This window comes from Hyperoodon ampullatus, assembly GCF_949752795.1.
Source record: "Hyperoodon ampullatus genome assembly, chromosome: 3".
Classification (NCBI taxonomy): Eukaryota; Metazoa; Chordata; class Mammalia; order Artiodactyla; family Ziphiidae; genus Hyperoodon; species Hyperoodon ampullatus.
The window spans coordinates 89,526,368-89,544,413 of record NC_136916.1 but is presented as its reverse complement, the minus strand read 5'-3'; positions in this window follow the sequence as shown (position 1 = coordinate 89,544,413).

Sequence of the window (18,046 nt, the reverse complement as noted above, 5' to 3'; positions counted from 1 at the left end):
GCTACCGTATGATGGCTCCCTCATCAATGAAATGGTGATGAGAATGAGAACACGGTTCAGGGAAGAAGAAACTTTGGAGGGGTGGAATAGGAGGCATGGTGAGACATGTGTGACAGAAAATAAATGGGCAGAGCAGAGCTCAGAGCTCAGAGACACAAGTCTCAGGAGAAGCAAATGCACTCAAGCAAAGCAACGGGCGAGTCTTGTTTTCCCTCCAAACTCAAATCTTCAAGAAATAAACAGTTGGTTTTTGTTTACTTGGGGCTTTCTTTTTGTTTTGCTTTTGTGCCTTGGAAAGGACTATGAAAATACAGTGGCTCAGGTGAAAGCTTTATGTCAACAGGAAAGACAAAACCCAGATTAACCACCGTGGTGGTCTTTGCCTCAGCTGCTCCCAACCACAGAGCAAGCACCCTCTCTTGTTTCGAGAAATCCCAGCCAAAACCAAAATTGCTTAGCTAACTTTGCCAACTGGAACTTAACACAATTTTTCTACACCTCCTAATTTGATAATTTGCAAGTTACCACGACTTCATTTGGGCCTGGTGACTAAAAGTCTTCGCTTCACTTGCTGTATGAAGAAAGACTTGTTGCTGAACACCTATTTGTGCAACACAAGCCCTTGGCTCCCTACATCGTCTCTGTGTAGGATTATAATGTCTCGGGAAAGGGGTGTAGCCTAGCCGGGTTCTCTATATTAGCAGCCAAGCTTGCCCAGTGGAGCCCTCTCCTCAGATCTGGCATCCTGGGTGTGTTAGTATTTCTAATGGCTATGGAATTCACTCAGCTTGTCAACTGCCTGGCAGAAATTGGTTGCCAGGCCTTGGTTTTAGAGAGATGTGGCAGAGGGCTATGGGTAGTGGTCTGAGAATCATGGGGGTGGGATGGAGTGAGAGTGAGTGCAGTGAGGCAGCAGCCATTCCTATGTGCACTCTGCTTGCATGCTAGGGTATTTAACAGTCACACCCTGGAAAGATCTTAGGGGTCATCTAGCACCTGATTCATTATATAGAAGTGAAAGCTGAGTCTCAGAGAGGTTGAGTGATATACTGAAGGTTAAACAGCAAACTACTTGTGGGGAGGAAGGGTAGAAATTTACATTACTTTTGCTTTTGGAGGGGAATACTCTCAAAATGCCAGGCATTTGTCTAGATGCTTTGCATAATCTATCTTTTTTTTTTTTTTTGCGGTACGTGGGCCTCTCACCATTGTGGCCTCTCCCGTTGCGGAGCACAGGCTTCGGACTTGCAAGCTCAGCGGCCATGGCTCACGGGCCCAGCCGCTCCGTGGCATGTGGGATCCTCCCGGACCAGGGCACAAACCCGTGTCCCCTGCATCGGCAGGCGGATTCTCAACCACTGCGCCACCAGGGAAGCCCTTATAGTCTATCTTTTTTAACTTCACAAATGTGTATGGTAGAGAATCTCACCTTTTTATGGCCCTACTTTATAAAGAAGGATATGGGTTCTGAGAAGTAAGTTAAATTTGAATCCACATCTGTCCACAAAGCCCATGCCTTTTCCTCTGCGCACCTGATGCCCATCCCCTACTCAGCAGAATCCATAACACTTTCCCCAGAACCTAACCCAGGATCTGAGGACTGGGCATCTGCTGTCCTGTAGAGGATGGTGAATGGGGAAGAATGGCTCTTCCTAGGGTTGTAAGTTGCACCTAAGAACATATTCATGCACAGAAATAATGATATAAACTGACGTTTAGGTTTGCACTGTGATGACTAGAACCATCATGTGTTGAATAACCTTTTCAACCCTGTTGTTTGGGTGTAAGGACAGGCTCTGAGTTCCTAGTAAATGCTTTTCTTTAATGTGCCTACTGGGGATGTTATTAAAAGACGGATTTCATTTCAGTAGATCTGAGTGGGGTCAGAGATTCTGCATTTCTACAAGCTCCCAGGTGATACTGATTGGACCAGGCCATGGACCATACTTTGAGTAGCAAAATTTTGGACCAAACTCAATTCATGAACTGGAGACTCACTCTAGATCAAAAATAGCTAATTAAGTTGGAGTGGCTTGTTTGTTTGTTTGTTTGTTTAATGAGGCTGACCCCTAAGTCAGCCATGGTTTCCTAACCATTTGTTTGGAAAATCTTCCCATTTCCCATGCAGTAAACCACTGCTCACACCTAGTATTTCACCTTCTCCAAGACACATCCGGGCTCTGCCAAAAAGTATCTTCTGAAGCTGTACAAGGAAATGTCACTCCTGTGTTCTCAGGCACACACACATGTACCAGCTGGCAGCAACTCTTCTGCTCTTTGCAACAAGCAAACCAAAGTTTAACAGGTTGCATCATCAAAGTCTCTGGATGAGCAGTGCATCCCCTTCTGGAAGCTTCCATTCTCCTCCCACACTAGTAGGGCCTTTCAGCCCTATCTCCTCAATGAAACCTTCCGTTGAACATTTCAAAGCCACCACCCTCCTTCCAATTTGTGTCTGTTGTACACATTCGGCCTATAAGATCCTTTTACCGAGTCATCGTTTTTTGTTTGCGTGTCTTGTCTTCTTAACCAAATCTTCAGCTCTTTGAAGGCAGAAGCTCCATCTAATGTCTCATTGCATCTTCCCATAATGCTTAGTCCAATGTTTTGCTCTAATTATAGGATAAATAATTCTCTCTTAATTTCCTGAAGGTTTTTTTCCTATTGTGTGAGAATAAAAGCTCCTATTGGGCCTGCAAAGAGTGTCTGTGAAGATCACGGGATGGAATCTTCAAATATTACTAAGTCAATAAATTAACTTCTCACCTATGGCAGTGATGGAATTGTATAAATTCATGCCAGAATTCACATCAATAGTGTACAAGAATCATATGAGATAATGCATGTGAAAACATTTGATAAAGTATAAAGCCCTCTGTAAATGTAAGATGTTACCTTGTTGTTATTATTATTTAATACATATGTTTCTACCAGAAGTGAACAACCACGAGCTCACCAAGAAATGACAGACAGGCTTTAACTCTGCCCTAAACCCACTCCATCTGAAAAGGGACTTTTTTTTTCATTCATTCATCCTTGAATTATAAGTCAATAAACTAAGACTCTCTCCTGGGCCAGGAAATGGAGGAAAGAGGAAAACATTAAGATGGATCTGCAAACCTAATGCTAGTATCACATGGCAGCTCCCATGACCTGAAGCTCGGGGGTAGCCAGGTACAATTTAATATGACCAGGGGAGCTATTTCATGGGCTGCAAGAGGCAGTGAGAATGAATGTCATTCACAGTAGGACAGCATAATAGCATCCATGTGTTTGTCTGAATACACAGAGGCACTCCATATGCCCGACTCTTTCATCTTATTGGATAAGTCGTGTTACCTCTCACTTTCCTCCTGCCTGTCCAGACTTTCTTCCACCCCGCCGCTACTTTCCTTCTCACTACAGTTTCTTCATTATCAATGCCTTGGAGTGGTCCTGGACCCTGTATCCTAGGCGCCATTCTCCTGGAACTACAGCAGCTTCTTCCAGCTTCTCTCCCTTTGAAGACCCATGTATACTTACAGATGTACTTCCTTTTTGCTTCCATCTGGCTGTTATGACAAACATTCCACCCTGGATTTACCAGTTCCCTTAAACTCAACACAGCTTAAACAGAACCATATTTTCTGCCAGGCCTTCTCCACACCTAGCATTTTCCATCTCAGAGAATGGTACCACCAGCCACCCAGAGAACTAGAGTGACCGAGACAGGCCAACACCGATGGCCCTCCAAAGAAGCATTTGTGAAATATGGATCTGACATGTTTACAGGAGTCCGTATGAGCTGCCTGTGGGAAGACTGAGCCCCACTGGTGGCTGTGCTCACTGCGCCCTCCTGTCCTAAGTAACTCAGCTCTGGCCTCACACCTACAAGCTGCAGTTAAGCAGACCCACTCCCGTAGGATGACCAATTCATCCCAATCTACCCAGTAATTCCTTGATTTTATCATTGAAAATCCCATTCTTTGGAAACCCCTGGTCCTGAGCAAATATGGACAGTTGGTTGCTCTCTCTCTCTCTCTCTCTCCTTAGAAGGCAGTTTAGAGACCATCTGTGGTTACTTGCTGCACTAGCTTCCTTGGGCTGCTGTAACAAAGTACCATCAACTGGGTGGCTTCTACAACAGAAATTTATTGTTTTATAGTTCTGGAGACTGGGAGTCCAAAGTCAAGATGTTGGCAGGTTTGGTTCCTTCTGGGGGCTGTGAGAAAGAATCTGTTCCATATCTCTCCCATAGCTTCTGGTGGTTTGCTGCAATCTTTGGAATTCTTCAGCTTGTAGAGACAACACCCTGATTCCTGCCTTCATCTTCACGTGGTTTTGTCCCTGTGCATGCGTCTGTGTCCAAATTTTCCCTTTATAGAAGGACACCACTCATGCTGGAATAAAAGCCCACCCTACTCCAGTATGACCGCATCCTAACTTAACTAATTACATCTGCAATGACCCTATTTCCAAATTAGGTCACATTCTGAAGTACTGGGGATTAGGACTTCAACAAATGAATTTTAGGGGGACACAATTCAACCCACAATACTTGGTGTTGGTTACTTGGGAATCTTAACCTCCCAGGCCCACTTCAACTACCTCATGTAGTATATGGAGATCATGAACCATCAGCTACAGTCAGGAATCTCCCTAAGTAAAACTGGGCAATATCATTTTTACTACCTCATTTCATTTTCTGGGTTGTTTTACTGACCTTTCTAGATTGGATCCCAGGCAGCTGACAAGCCAGGCCCCAGGCTTTGCCCAGGAGTCTCCTAGACTCTCCTATTCACTCCTCCCATTCTTTGATTTTATCCCTTAAATATCTCTCAAATCAATCTCTACCTCCAGTGTTTTAACTCAGGCTTTCATCACAACAATAGCCTAACTCACTTTCCTCTTTGTTCTGGTCCAGGGGGCCCCCCTTCTAGCTTTCCCTGCACCTTACTTTCTACAGTGCACATTCCCACACTTAAAAGCCCCCAGTGGCTCTTCACAGAGCAGGTAGAGTTCGAATGCCTTTCCTTCACACCCAGGGGCCTAGGTGACCTGACTCCTGCCTGACTTCTCAGCCTCATTCTCTGCTGCCTCGTCCTCACGCACAGCGAATCCCAGTGACACTCAACTCTGTGGTTCACCAGATCGTGCTACTGTCTCTGGTTCCTGCCTTGGCACATACTCTTCCCTCTACCCTTGATGCCCTTCTCCCCACTGCTGTTGTCTGTGCTCCTATTTATCCTTTAAACTCTGCTCAAGTATGACTTCTTCTGGGAAGCTTTCCCTGATCCTGCAGAACGATATATGCTGTTCCCACAGAACTTCTCACTGCACTTACCACAAATCAGTACACTTTTTTTTTTTTTCTTTTTCTTTGCGGTACGCGGGCCTCTCACTGCTGTGGCCTCTCCCGTTGCAGAGCATAGGCTCCGGACGCGCAGGCTCAGTGGCCATGGCTCACGGGCCCAGCCGCTCCGCGGCATGTGGGATCTTCCTGGACCGGGGCACGAACCCGTGTCTCCTGCATCAGCAGGCGGACTCTCAACCACTGCACCACCAGGGAAGCCCTCAGTAAAATTTTTATCTGTCTCTTCCTCTTGGTCAGAGGACAAGAAGTTCATGAACCATCTAAAACTGTATCAAAAATGCACTTTGTACCTCATCTCCCCTCACTATTAGATGTGTACCTTGGGGCAAATTATTTAACCATTTTAAGCCAAGAGGTTCTCCACTGAAATATATAGATAATGAAAGTATCCACTCATGACATTGGGATTAGTCCTAAATGAGATAATGTAGAGAGCCTGATACATTGCCTGGTGCATGGCACTGATTCTCAAAAACTGTTGCTGTTGTTATCATGTTGTTCTGTTGTGGTTGATTTCAGTAACACAGCAGTCTCAGATGAGGCACATGGACTCTAGACTTTCACTGCCTGGGAGTAAATTCTGGTTCTCACCACTTATTAGCTGTGTGTCCTTGTGCTTGCATCTCTATTTTATCATCTGTATGTGCAGATAATAATAACTACTTCATAGATATTTGAAGATAAAATATGCTACTTTTGAAGCATTTGGAACAGAACCTGGCATGTAGTAAGTGCTCAATAAATAATAGCTTCTAATATAATGGGCTTTTATCAGATTCCCAAAGGGTTCCAAGACTGCAGAAGAGATGGAGAATCAATTTTCTAGTCTGTGAATACCTTGAGGGAGGCATTGTGTATTAATCGTTGTATTCCAACCATACACTACAGCACTGGGCACACAGTAGATGCTCGATAATTTTTTCAATGAATGGATGAATTGTAAATTGAGCAATAAATGCCAAGTTAAATAATGTCACTTTTCAAGATGTCACAAACAGAGCAGCCTCATCCCTTGAGAACATGGCTGAGAATCAGGAAATGGGAAAAGTATACGTTCCAAAAACGGTGCATAAAAGCTCACATACTTTATTCGGAGGAATCATAAAATGTTAGAGCTGGACTGGACTTTAGCAGTGATCTCTTACAGCTCCCTCATTTTGTAGATGAGGAAAATGAGCTGACTCTAAGATCTGATTTCCTCTCCCTTTATATATAATTCTAAGGTTCGTTATCTGGCTTCCTGGCCAAGGCACATTAAGGAGAGCAAATTTGGAAAGGAAAAAGCAGTGAGAGCTATGTATATCCATGATAAGTATCAAGAAGCGAAAGCTGGGGTGGGGACAGGGGAGCTATATAAAAAGCAGAAAGAAAAACTGAAAAATCACCACAGCCTGCAACACTGGCAGGCGGGTAAAAGTGTTCCCTTCTCAACAGACACTCAGGACCTTGACTGTGAGCCAGTCCCAACCATGGAGAAGATTGCCTGATGCTTCACAAAAGCAAGGTTTGCAAGAAATTGAACGTTCTTTAGTTCACAATCATTTCTATTGAGAGCCCCTATTCCACTGAGTGGTTTAGGAATTCAAACTTCACGGTTTCATAGCACCTCTCCACTCCTAACCTCCGTAACTCTGAGGTTATGTCAAAGGTTCCAAGAGATTCCAATAATGTTGAAACACTGGTGAGCTGGGCACTGGGTCCCTGAGTCACCTGCACACACAGGTGAGCTCGTTGTTGCCCTCAGCACTCCTATTCCTCACCCAGCCTTGGCTCACTGCTGCTTCTCATCCAGTCCTGGAGAGTAAAGATCTTCCTGCAAAGCTCTGCCTGGCTCTTCTTCCTGGAGTCACCACTCAGGCAGTCCTGTCTAGGCTCTGGAGGTCTGCATCTCTGTCTCTCCTGCCACTCCCCCCATTCTCCTCACCCCCTCCCCTTCTCTGTGGTTCTCCCTTCTCCTCCTTCTGCCCCGGGGTGCATTTATTTTTTGTCTGGAGGATTATCCTTCTTCATGCATGTTTCCACACCCCAAGTCCTCTCTCTTTCACCCCCTCTGCGAATCCACTAAATTGTTCTAAGAACCTGGGCCTTTGAAACATAAAAGCCAGATAGATGTGCAGTCTGCTTCTGCCTTCTGCCCCATCATACTCCTTCTCTGAGACAATGAACCAAAGAAAGCTGACCCTGCTTGGATGGGGGAAAGGAAAAAAGAGAAAGGCAGAGAGGGAAAAACATAGTGAATATCTCAAAATGTTATCCCATCACGTATGTAATATGTTCCAGAAATACCGCTGCCCAAATGATATTCAAAACACAGTTAACAGCCATGAAGAAGAACGAAATTTTGCCATTTGCAGCGACGTGGATGGACTTGGATGGCATTAAACTTAGTGAAATAAGTCAGACAGAGAAAGCAAATACTCTATGATCTCACTTATATGAGAAATCTTATATATGAGAAATATATATATATATGAGAAGTACAACAAACTAGTGAATATAACAAAAAAGTAGACTCACAGATATAGAGAACAAAACAGTGGTTACCAGTAGGGAGAGGGAAGCAGGGAGGGACGAGGAAGGGGTAGGGGCTTAAGAGGTACAAGCTATTAGGTATAAAATAAGCTACAAAGATATTTTGTACCACATGGGGAATATAGCTAATATTTTATAATAACTATAAATGGAGTATAACCTTTAAAAATTGTGAATCACTCTATTGTACACCTGTAACATATATTATACAGCAACTATACCTCAGTTTAAAAAGGGGAAGATTTTAAAAAGAAAAACAAAACAAACAAAAAAAGAGAGTTGATTTTCAGTTATCCAGAAAATTCATAGCTGTTCAATAGCTCATTCTCGTGAATGCTAAGTAAATAAATGTCTTGTTACTGGATGCCATAATAGCAGTGAGCAGCATTTCCTAAAACTTTTTGGAAAGATCTGGCTGATATTTTGTACTGATGACCAGTTCAAGGTGAAGAAAGGCAGAACTTTTCCATGATCTGTGTGCTGAGGACAGAGATGGGACTGGGTAAGTCACTGCTTACAGGGAGGGAACAAACCAGCAACAACTCCTAGAGCAGGGAGCCTTTATTTTCACCCTCAGCCTGAAGGGTTTTGTAGCCCAAGGCTGAACCTGCCAAAGCCGTCAGGTCCACTGTTCAGTGAGCAACACAGGGAATGCTGAGCACAGAGCTCCAGGGTCAGTGCATGGGCCCCTGGCTTCATGCTGCCCTCTCCCCACCCGATGATAACTATTTAGCTCTTCAAAGCCATTAAGCACACACCCATTTGGATGCACAAGAAATCAAGAGAGAAAGAATTATTTGAGACGTTGGTGTCTCTGGCATTATTTCCAAACAGAACAAGCAGTTACTTGAATTACGTCATCTTCTCCTTGTACAGGGAGGAAAAGGCTCAAGCTAGACAAGAAATGGCAGAATTGTTTTCTGAAGAATTGGAAGGCACAGAAACTATGTAATAATAGGTCAAGAAAGGTGCTAAAATACTTTGGCTGCTAAAACAGTGAGCTCATCAGAAAGGCACGGATTCAGGAATTTCCTGACTCACATTCTGTATACTTGTAAAGTAGTTTCAGTTCGAGAAAGAGTGTTTGGACATCTCAGAAGTGTAATCATTTTGCTAGACACTATTGGGATCTTAAAATGTAAAATTAAAACTTTTTCATTTATCATAGAAGACTCTTTACGATATAGCCACTGTCTAAGGAGCTTCGAACCACATCTCCAGGTGTCCCTCCGTATAGCCTACAGTCCAGGCTTAGAAGTATTTTTGCAGTTCTTTTTTTTTTTTTTTTTTGGCTTCATTGGGTTTTCGTTGCTGCCTGAGGGCTTTCTCTAGTTGCGGGGAGCAGGGGCTGCTCTTCGTTGAAATGCACGGGCTTCTTTTTGCGGTGGCTTCTCTTGTTGCGGAGCATGGGCCCTAGAGCGCGTGGGCTTCAGTAGTTGTGGTGCACAGGCTTAGTTGCTCCGCAGCATGTTGGATCTTCCCAGACCAGGGATCGAACCTGTGTCCCCTGCATTGGCAGGTGGATTCTTAACCACTGCACCACCAGGGAAGTCCCGTATTTTTGCAGTTCTTAATCTAATCATTTTTATTTTCACTGTTTTATGTCCTGCTGTTTCTGCTCACCCTCCAGTCCACTGGACAAACGTCTATTTCTCCTCCAAGACACAGATCAAGTGTTAGCATCATTGCGAAGCCTTTGCAAAACAGCTCTCACCTCCCAGAGATTTGGTTCCTCTGGCCTCTGGGTTCCCATTTCATCTTAGAGAGATGTCTACAGTAGTTAGCATAGCAGAATTAAAAAGGAAAATGGACTTGGAGCTTCTGTTCTTGCATTTAGCTGTATAATCTTCAGAGAGTTACCTACCCACTCTCTATGCTTCAGTTGCCTCATCTTTAAATTGTGAATAATGGCTCCTTCACATGAAGTTTAAATGATATAAGAATGGGTTTTGCACAGTGCCTATTACACATGGGTGTTCCACCAAAATATTACTTACTATATTACAATTAGTGGCCTTCTACTTTTCATCTGTGCAAGTCTCAGTTTCCAGGGCTGCCATATTTGTTTTGTATTCTTTTTTTTTTTTTTTTTTTTTTTTTATGGTATGCGGGCCTCTCACTGTTGTGGCCTCTCCTGTTGCAGAGCACAGGCTCCGGACGCCCAGGCTCAGCGGCCATGGCTCACGGGCCTAGCCGCTCTGCGGCATATGAGATCTTCCCAGACCGGGTCACAAACCCATGTCCCCTGCATCGGCAGGCGGACTCTGAACCACTGCGCCACCAGGGAAGCCCTGTTTTTTATTCTTAATTCACAGTGCCTGACACACAGTAGACACTCAATAAACAGCTTTAATGAAACCATTAATTAGCTAATTAATCGATGGAGAGATGAATGGGCTCTGTTTCTAAGGGGCCATAATCTCTAGAAGATGAGGCAGGAATAAGTAATCAGCATGCTGAGACAGTAGGTCCTGAATGCCAATAGGACTGAGTTCAGCACATGGGCCATGGGAGCCCAGAGTCATGAAATGCAAGACAAGCTATGGAGCTCAGAGACGGCACCTGAGGAGGTCCCAATGGCACCCAAAGAAAAGACACGATTTTAAGAAGTAGACAAGCAGGTAAAGCCTTCTAGGCCCACTATACAGGAGGGCTCAGAGCTCTCTCAGGATGAGGGAGACCAGAGCATATTTGAAGGCTTTGGAAGGAAAGATGTACTGGGGAGGAGGATTCGAAGATCTTGGCAATAAGCTGTGAATGGAGGAGAGCAAAACCTGAAAGAAAAGAACCTCTTAGAAAGAGGTGGGGGGGGGGGACTTCCCTGGTGGTGCAGTGGTTAAGAATCCGCCTGCCAATGCAGGGGACACAGGTTCAATCCCTGGTCCGGGAAGTCCAGGAAGATCCCACATGCCGTGGAACAACTAAGCCTGTGCGCCACAACTACTAAGCCTGCACTCTGGAGCCCACACACTGCAATTACTGAGCCCACATGGCACAACTACTGAAGCCCGCACACTCTATGGCCCATGTGCTGCAATTACTGAGCCCACATGCTACAACTACTGAAGCCCAGAGCCTGTGCTCTACAACAAAAGAAGCTACTGCAATGAGAAGCCCTCATGCCACAATGAAGTGTAGCCCCTGCTTGCCCCTAGAGAAAGCCCATGCGCAGCAACAAAGACCCAATGCAGCCGAAAGAATAAATAAATAAATAAATAAATAAATAAATAAGAGGTGGGGCCAAGAACACAGCAGGGGGGCCTGCCTCCTGTGATAGGTAAATGCTATTTCCTGAGTCTGAAATAAGAGGGAGAGAATGGCTTTGGAGACCACAAGAAACATAATATGCACAACTGAATACCAAGTGTTATGGACTGAATGTGCCTCCCCAAAATTCATATGTTGAAGCTCTAACCCCCAAAGAGATGGTATTTGGAAACAAGGTCTTTGGGAGGTAATTATGATTAGATGAGGTCATGAGGGTGGGATCCTGGTCTGATAGGATTAGTGCCCTTCTAAGAAGAGACTACAGAGAGCTTGCCCCCTCTCCCTATGCATGCACAAAAAATAGGTCATGTGAGCACACAGTGAGACGATGGCCATCTGCAAGCCACAAAAAGAGTCCTTACCAGACTCCAACTATGCCAAGACTCTTACCTCAGACTTCTCACCTCCAGATCTGTGAGGAAATTAATTTCTATTGTTTAAACAAACAAACAACAACAACAACATAATATAAAAGGAGAAAAGGTGGACTTTCTCAGTGATGTAGGAAACAAAATTGTCTCCTGAGAGAGAGGGATGGGAATATAAAGATGTGATCCAGCAAAGTGGTCAAGAAAAACTCTAGACCACCCATGGTCAAATTCTGGCACCATCACTGACCCCCTGGATGGTCCCGGAAAAGTTCCTTAAACTCCTTGTGCCTCAGTTTTCTCATCTGTAAAATGGGAAATATAATAATACCTACCTCTTTTATAGAGTTACTAGGAGTATTCAATGACTTAATAATTGTTAAACACTTATAGAATAGCCCAAAATAGAATAGGTACTATAGTAGTATTTGCTGTTATTATTGCTTTTATTACTGTTATTGTTGATGTTGTTGTTATTATTATTATCAGAGGAGGAGGAACTTTGTGGATTTTCGAACACGTTTGGACCAGCCGTTATGGGAAGTGGTCAGGAAAATCAACAGGATATTGATTTTGTGTAACACATGAGTTGCAGTGGGCATAGCCAGTGTGGTCCTGTGTCCTTCTTCAGCAAGCAGGGAATAGAAGCAAGGAGCAGAGAAAGTAGGAATTTGTCCCTGGAGGTGGGAGGCAAAGCAAAGTGACAGAATAGAAAGTTAAGATGACAAGATTCTAGATTAGTGATGAGGACAAGATTAAAGATGTCAAATATGGAGGCCCAGCCAGGCAAGGAATCAAGGGAAGCTAGGCAGGGGCTAATGGACAAATTATGGACCCAGAGAGTAATCTTTATCCACTTATTAAGGCTAGAGTTAATGGCTTTCAAGCTATAGTATAAGTCATTCTCTACTGAGTGTCTATTAAATTTGGCAGTGAGAACCAAAAGGTTATTTGGCCTGCAGTAGGTGTGAGATATTCTGAGTAAAAGAACATCTCTAGAAATATGACATAGTTATTCCAGACTTCCTTCTCACCTGTGCTCTGTCCCCTCCTTCTCAGCACTACCCTGGACACAGAGAAACACTGAAAGAAAGACAAGAGCATTCAGGGGAGTGGAAAACCCAGAAATGCAGAAGGACATATTCGGTCCCTGAGGGGGTAGAGAGAGGAGCCAATCAGGAGCTTCTGTTGGGAGGGAGGGGACATCAGGTTGGAGGTTTCACTGTCACCTCAGTTCCATTTGGCTGTTTTTTTTAATGTCAATTTCTTACATGAAAATAGTATTTTCTTATCATTTTATTTTGCATTTCTTTGATTGCTAGTGAAATTGAATATTTATTCATATGTGCATTATCTTCATTTTTTAAACAATTTTCAAACGGAGGTCTTAGAGATCTTTATATTGATTTGGAAAAGCTCTTTATACATTTATGATATCAGTTTCTTGCCATATTTATTGCAAGTTCCCCCAATTTGACATTTATCAGTAATAGTGTTTATAATCTATTCTGACAAACTGAATTCTTAAATTATTATGTAATCAAATCTACTTTTTTTCCTTCATATTTTCTTCCATTGCTTTAGAGAGGCCTTTCTGGCCTGGAATAAGTAAACATTTATTTATATCCTTCTTGCATTTTAAGGATTTGTGTTTTTTTTCTTTTTACATTTAAGTATTACACTAAAGTGGGAATTACGTTGGTTTTTTTGGTTTATGGAGTTACTAAGGGAGAATTATATTATTTTCCAAATATCTAAATAATCTTTTTTTTTTTTTTTGTCTTGTGTATATGACACTACCTTTTAACTAAAGACTTCAGGAAACAAGATATCTTTGAGATACCTTCAAAAGACCTAACATGCAATTTCAGGTTCTGAAATTGTGGTGGGTGAAATAGTGGTGGGTTAGATTTCATGTTTTGAAGGGTATGGAAGGAAGGGTCAGGGAAAATTTCTCAGCATCTCTCAGATCATCCCAGGGAAGCTCTAAATAAGGTTACTGAGGTTGGACAATCACTTCATCATTATTGCATTTAAGATCAAGCTTCATGAAGGAGAATGAGACATGAGCTGTGATACCTTAAAGTAAAAACTCTACAGAGAGGGTCTAGAGGATGCCGGTTTGGTTCAGGAAAGCACGTGTGGATCCTGAATAAATACATAATAAATAGACAACTATATCCTGCGTCCATAAGAGTGTAAGCTCTCCAAAGACAGAAATTTCCTCTTCTATTTCCACCCTCCAGCTCCTCTTACCTAGTCTTCTATCCCCCTGGTTTGCCCTCTTGACTAGTGGAGGGATCAGGGAACTGGCAACCAAACCCAAACACTACTCCTTGGCTCCAGACCCAACTGCCTCAATCTCTTGTCTCAATTCCTTGCACTTTCTTGGTTCCTTTGAGTCCAGTTCCTGATACCCTCCCTCCATCTGGAAGAAGGAGGTGCATTTACGAGTGTTTCTCTTTCTAGGAATAGCCTCCAAGGCTCAGATGAGAGAGTGGGCAGAGGAAAGAACAGCTAAGCTCATGGGTCGAGTAGCCAGGATGTGGCTGCAAGGATGAAAGCCCAGCTCTGACCTCATCGGGGCAAGATGGCCGCTGCTGGTCTTGTGGCTGCCAGCAGAGAACAAAGCAGAGGGAAAGCTGGCTTCTCCCCAGTCATTTTCCTGGGTGGCAGTTGTGATTTCTCAGACATCAATGCTCTGAGGTAGCTACTGAAAGCACTGCCTTTCACAGTGATGTAAGTAGGTTTGGGGTATGATAGAAAGGTTTGGGGTGGAGGGAAGGGAAAAAGAATGACCCCAAGCCAGAGCTGGACCCCTGAAGCTGAAGTCCTTACTTGCTGCCTAGGAGGGAGCCCATGTGTGCAGAAACTTGGCTGCCTCTCCAGGCCAGGGGCCTGCCCTGCCCTACCTCACCCCTACAGAGTGATTGGTACTCACTCTCTCAGGGAAACAGAGAACCAGGCACGTCTGACTAGAGTTGCCATGCAGACCAGGATCAGCAAAGAAGGGTGGGAGACAGAGCCCGACATCGCGTTCTGTCACAGGCCAGAAGATTCTGAAGACGGAGGCTGGGTGTGCGTGCTGGATGCATCACAGACAGAAGAGCACCTCTTCCAGTGCCTATGCAGGGTTTTCACCTGTGTTTTCAGGTGCACTTTATTTCCCAGCTTCAGCATGTGCTCCTCCTTGGAGAGATACCACACTCCTACTTGGGTGGAGAACAGGACTGAAATGAGGCCAGCCAAGGAGCCATAAGAAATGTCCTCCCCTCCATCCTTTCTTATTTGGCAGCTTGAAAGCTGGACTGCAACTGAGGGGAGAGTTCCCATGGCAACAGGGCCAGTCCAACAGAAGGGGCTGGCTCCAGAGCTTTGGAGTACATTTGGGAGGGAATCAGAAAGACTTCCATTGACCCTATCCAGGTTTTTTTGTTATGTTTCTCTTCAGTTAAGCCAATGGAAGCCCCTGAATGGCCTTCTATATTCACTATGATCATCCTGAAAATTTTAGAATTAGTTCATCAAATAAAAAGAACTTTTAAAAGACATTTTACTTGTGTGAGACTCTCTGTATAATATACAAAAATATATAAGATTCAAACTCTAAATTCAAGGAGTTTTTGTAGCAGAGGAGCCAGGATGTCAAGTTTTAAAGAGCTGAATATAAGTTCTAAATGATGATGGAAGACAGCAATAGAAAAACAGTAATAAAGCAGCAAATGATTAATTGTCAATGCATAGTAGAAACAACAATCTACTAAGGGATTATGTTAGTGAAGTTTTGGAAGGCTTTACAAAGTCTGCAGGATTTGAGCTGAGCTCAAGATGGGGAGGACCTGCCTGGCTAAAAAGAATGGAAGAGAAGGGGCAGTCCAGGAGAAAGCTAACGCGTAGAGCAGAAAGTAGAAGCTGTGGTCAGGGAACGATGAATAAACACCTCTGGCTGAAGTCTGGGGTACAAGTAGGGCCTATGTGGGAGATGAGTTTATTGTAATAGCTCCATTCTGAAGGGATAGATGCAGAATGAAACACATTTGATAGCAGGAAGGGGTGTGAGCATGGAAACTAGAGTGAGGGTGATCAGGACCATTAGGGAGAAGCATATGGGCACTGAGTCCCCAAGGGATGGGGCACCAAATGAGTCAGTGAGCGCTGAAGATAAACTTATGCAATTTTGTAGCTTTGCTGCAGACCACTCCTGGGGATGAGAATCCAGTAACTCATTCATTCCAGAGCAAGCTGATCAGCATGGAGGAAGGAATTGCTTAACTGTCTTGGAAGCCTAATTGGTTCTTAGTGAAGCCTAAATGCTGCCTTTAACGATACTACAAACACAAAACATGTGACTTGTCTACAAAGAAGCACAGAAAATATCCTGGTTGGTAATAAGATCATATGTAAGAGGGCATGTGCACATACATGTTCCATGGATGCAGGAGCGACCTCAACTTCCAAATGTATGTGCATACGTAATATTGAGCTCCAACAGCAACTTAAAACCACTGTTTGTTGGTTAAGCACCTTCATACATTTTTTTCAGAAGCCATTTCAAGCATCTTAACATGCATGAATCCACAGAAGTTTCAAAACTCAAACCACTTTTTTTTCTCCAGTGAGAGACTATGGCATGCCTGAGCCTGCTTTGTCTCCTTACCAACAGTAGAAAGGAATATCAAGGTGAATCCTGTCCATCTTTCATGGCCACGAAAACTTCTCCCATGCTCTGGCTCACACTGATCTTTCCAATTTTCCATATATTTGATACTTAATGATATCTAGTTTTTCCTGATCTCTGCCTCTAATGTGTATGACTTTTCTGTAAGGATCTTGTCACCTGTAGCATCAGCATCACTTAGGGGGGTGTTAGAAATGCACAATGTCTTCCTTGGAAAGGTCTTTGTGTCCTTTTGCCCAAGATTCATTTCCTCTTCCTGTTCCAGTGCTCCAGTGCTCTGATCTGCCCACTGCAGTGTTCCAGTCTTAACTCTCCTCCATGCCCATGGACGTTCCAGTTCCTAACCTATGCCCTATATTCCCCTCTGGCTTTCAGTAGCCCTGTTCCCCTGACCAAACCCCAAATGACCACATTTTCATGGTGCTCCTGGTTGGTAGTGGACTTGAATCCTCTTGATTCCAAGTGTTCTGATGGTTTACCAAGTCTGGATTTCTGTAGGTAATCTAATTAACAGAGGTTGTGTGTTTTTCCTCCTCAAAGACCTGGATATCTAATTAATGACAACTTCAAACAGAGAAGTAATTTCAATAAACAAGTGCTATAATGCTAAATTAAAAGAAAAGCAGAATCCCAGGCTTCACCCCAGACAAAGTGAATCAGAAATTGTCATTTAACTAACAAGACCCTGGGAGATTTGTGTGCACATTAATGTTTGAGAGGCATTTCTCTAGGAGACGGGGACCTTATTCTGTATTTCATTTGTATTCCCATCCCTCCATAACTACATGGAATCATGGCAGCCATGAAATACATTGAACATATTCTTATTGAATTTAGTTGAAACAGTCCTCAATGGCCAACCACTCTTACAAAGGAAAAGGTGCCCTCACCATTTTATCTGATTCAAACAACCACCCACGGAGACAGGCAAAACAATTTTTCATTCCATTTTATAAATAAGGAAATGGAGGCTAAGAAGGGCTTCAGAATTTCTTAAGGTCAAACAACTGAAATTTAGGAAATACCAAGGACTTTCAAAAAAGAAATTGAGTAAAGTTTAATCTTAATTTCAAATTTTTAATCTCCTTTGCATGATACTCACACTCAAAAGAATGCTGAAGAGGGCTTCCCTGGTGGCGCAGTGGTTGAGAGTCCGCCTGCGGATGCAGGGGACACGGGTTCGTGCCCCAGTCCGGGAAGATCCCACATGCTGCGGAGCGGCTGGGCCGCTGAGCCATGGCCGCTGAGCCTACGCGTCGTCCGGAGCCTGTGCTCCGCAATGGGAGAGGCCACAACAGTGAGAGGCCCGCATACTGCAAAAAAAAAAAAAAAAAAAAAAAAAAAAAAGAATGCTGAAGAGTTGGTGTGGAATCTCCTAATATACCTTTAGTAGACAAACTCCTGGGCCCTGGACTATGCACACAAACACTCATGGCATATCCAAATTATTTTTGGTCAAGCATGGACTAGAAAAACTTATAAACTTTGTTGGTGTTTCTAACTGCCTTGCCCCAAAATAACCTTACCTAAAAAGTAAAACATCTTTTATTCAAGACATTGTTTAGGAAGGAAAAGGAAAACCTAATATTTTTCTCATTTTATTTTTTTCCAGGATGAATGGAGACTATTTTCAAAACAAGGATGTCTTTTTTTTAACCTACTTTTTAAAACATAGCACTAGAAATGCTGGTGATACTTGAGAAAAATACAATAAAATTTCTCAAAATGTTGATAATAATTTTTTGGAAAAAATAAACATAACAATGAAATACATTCTTTTAGACCCATTACAAATAGCTAGAGACAAAATAAAAAAAGATTATATTACAACTGAAACCATTAAATGCA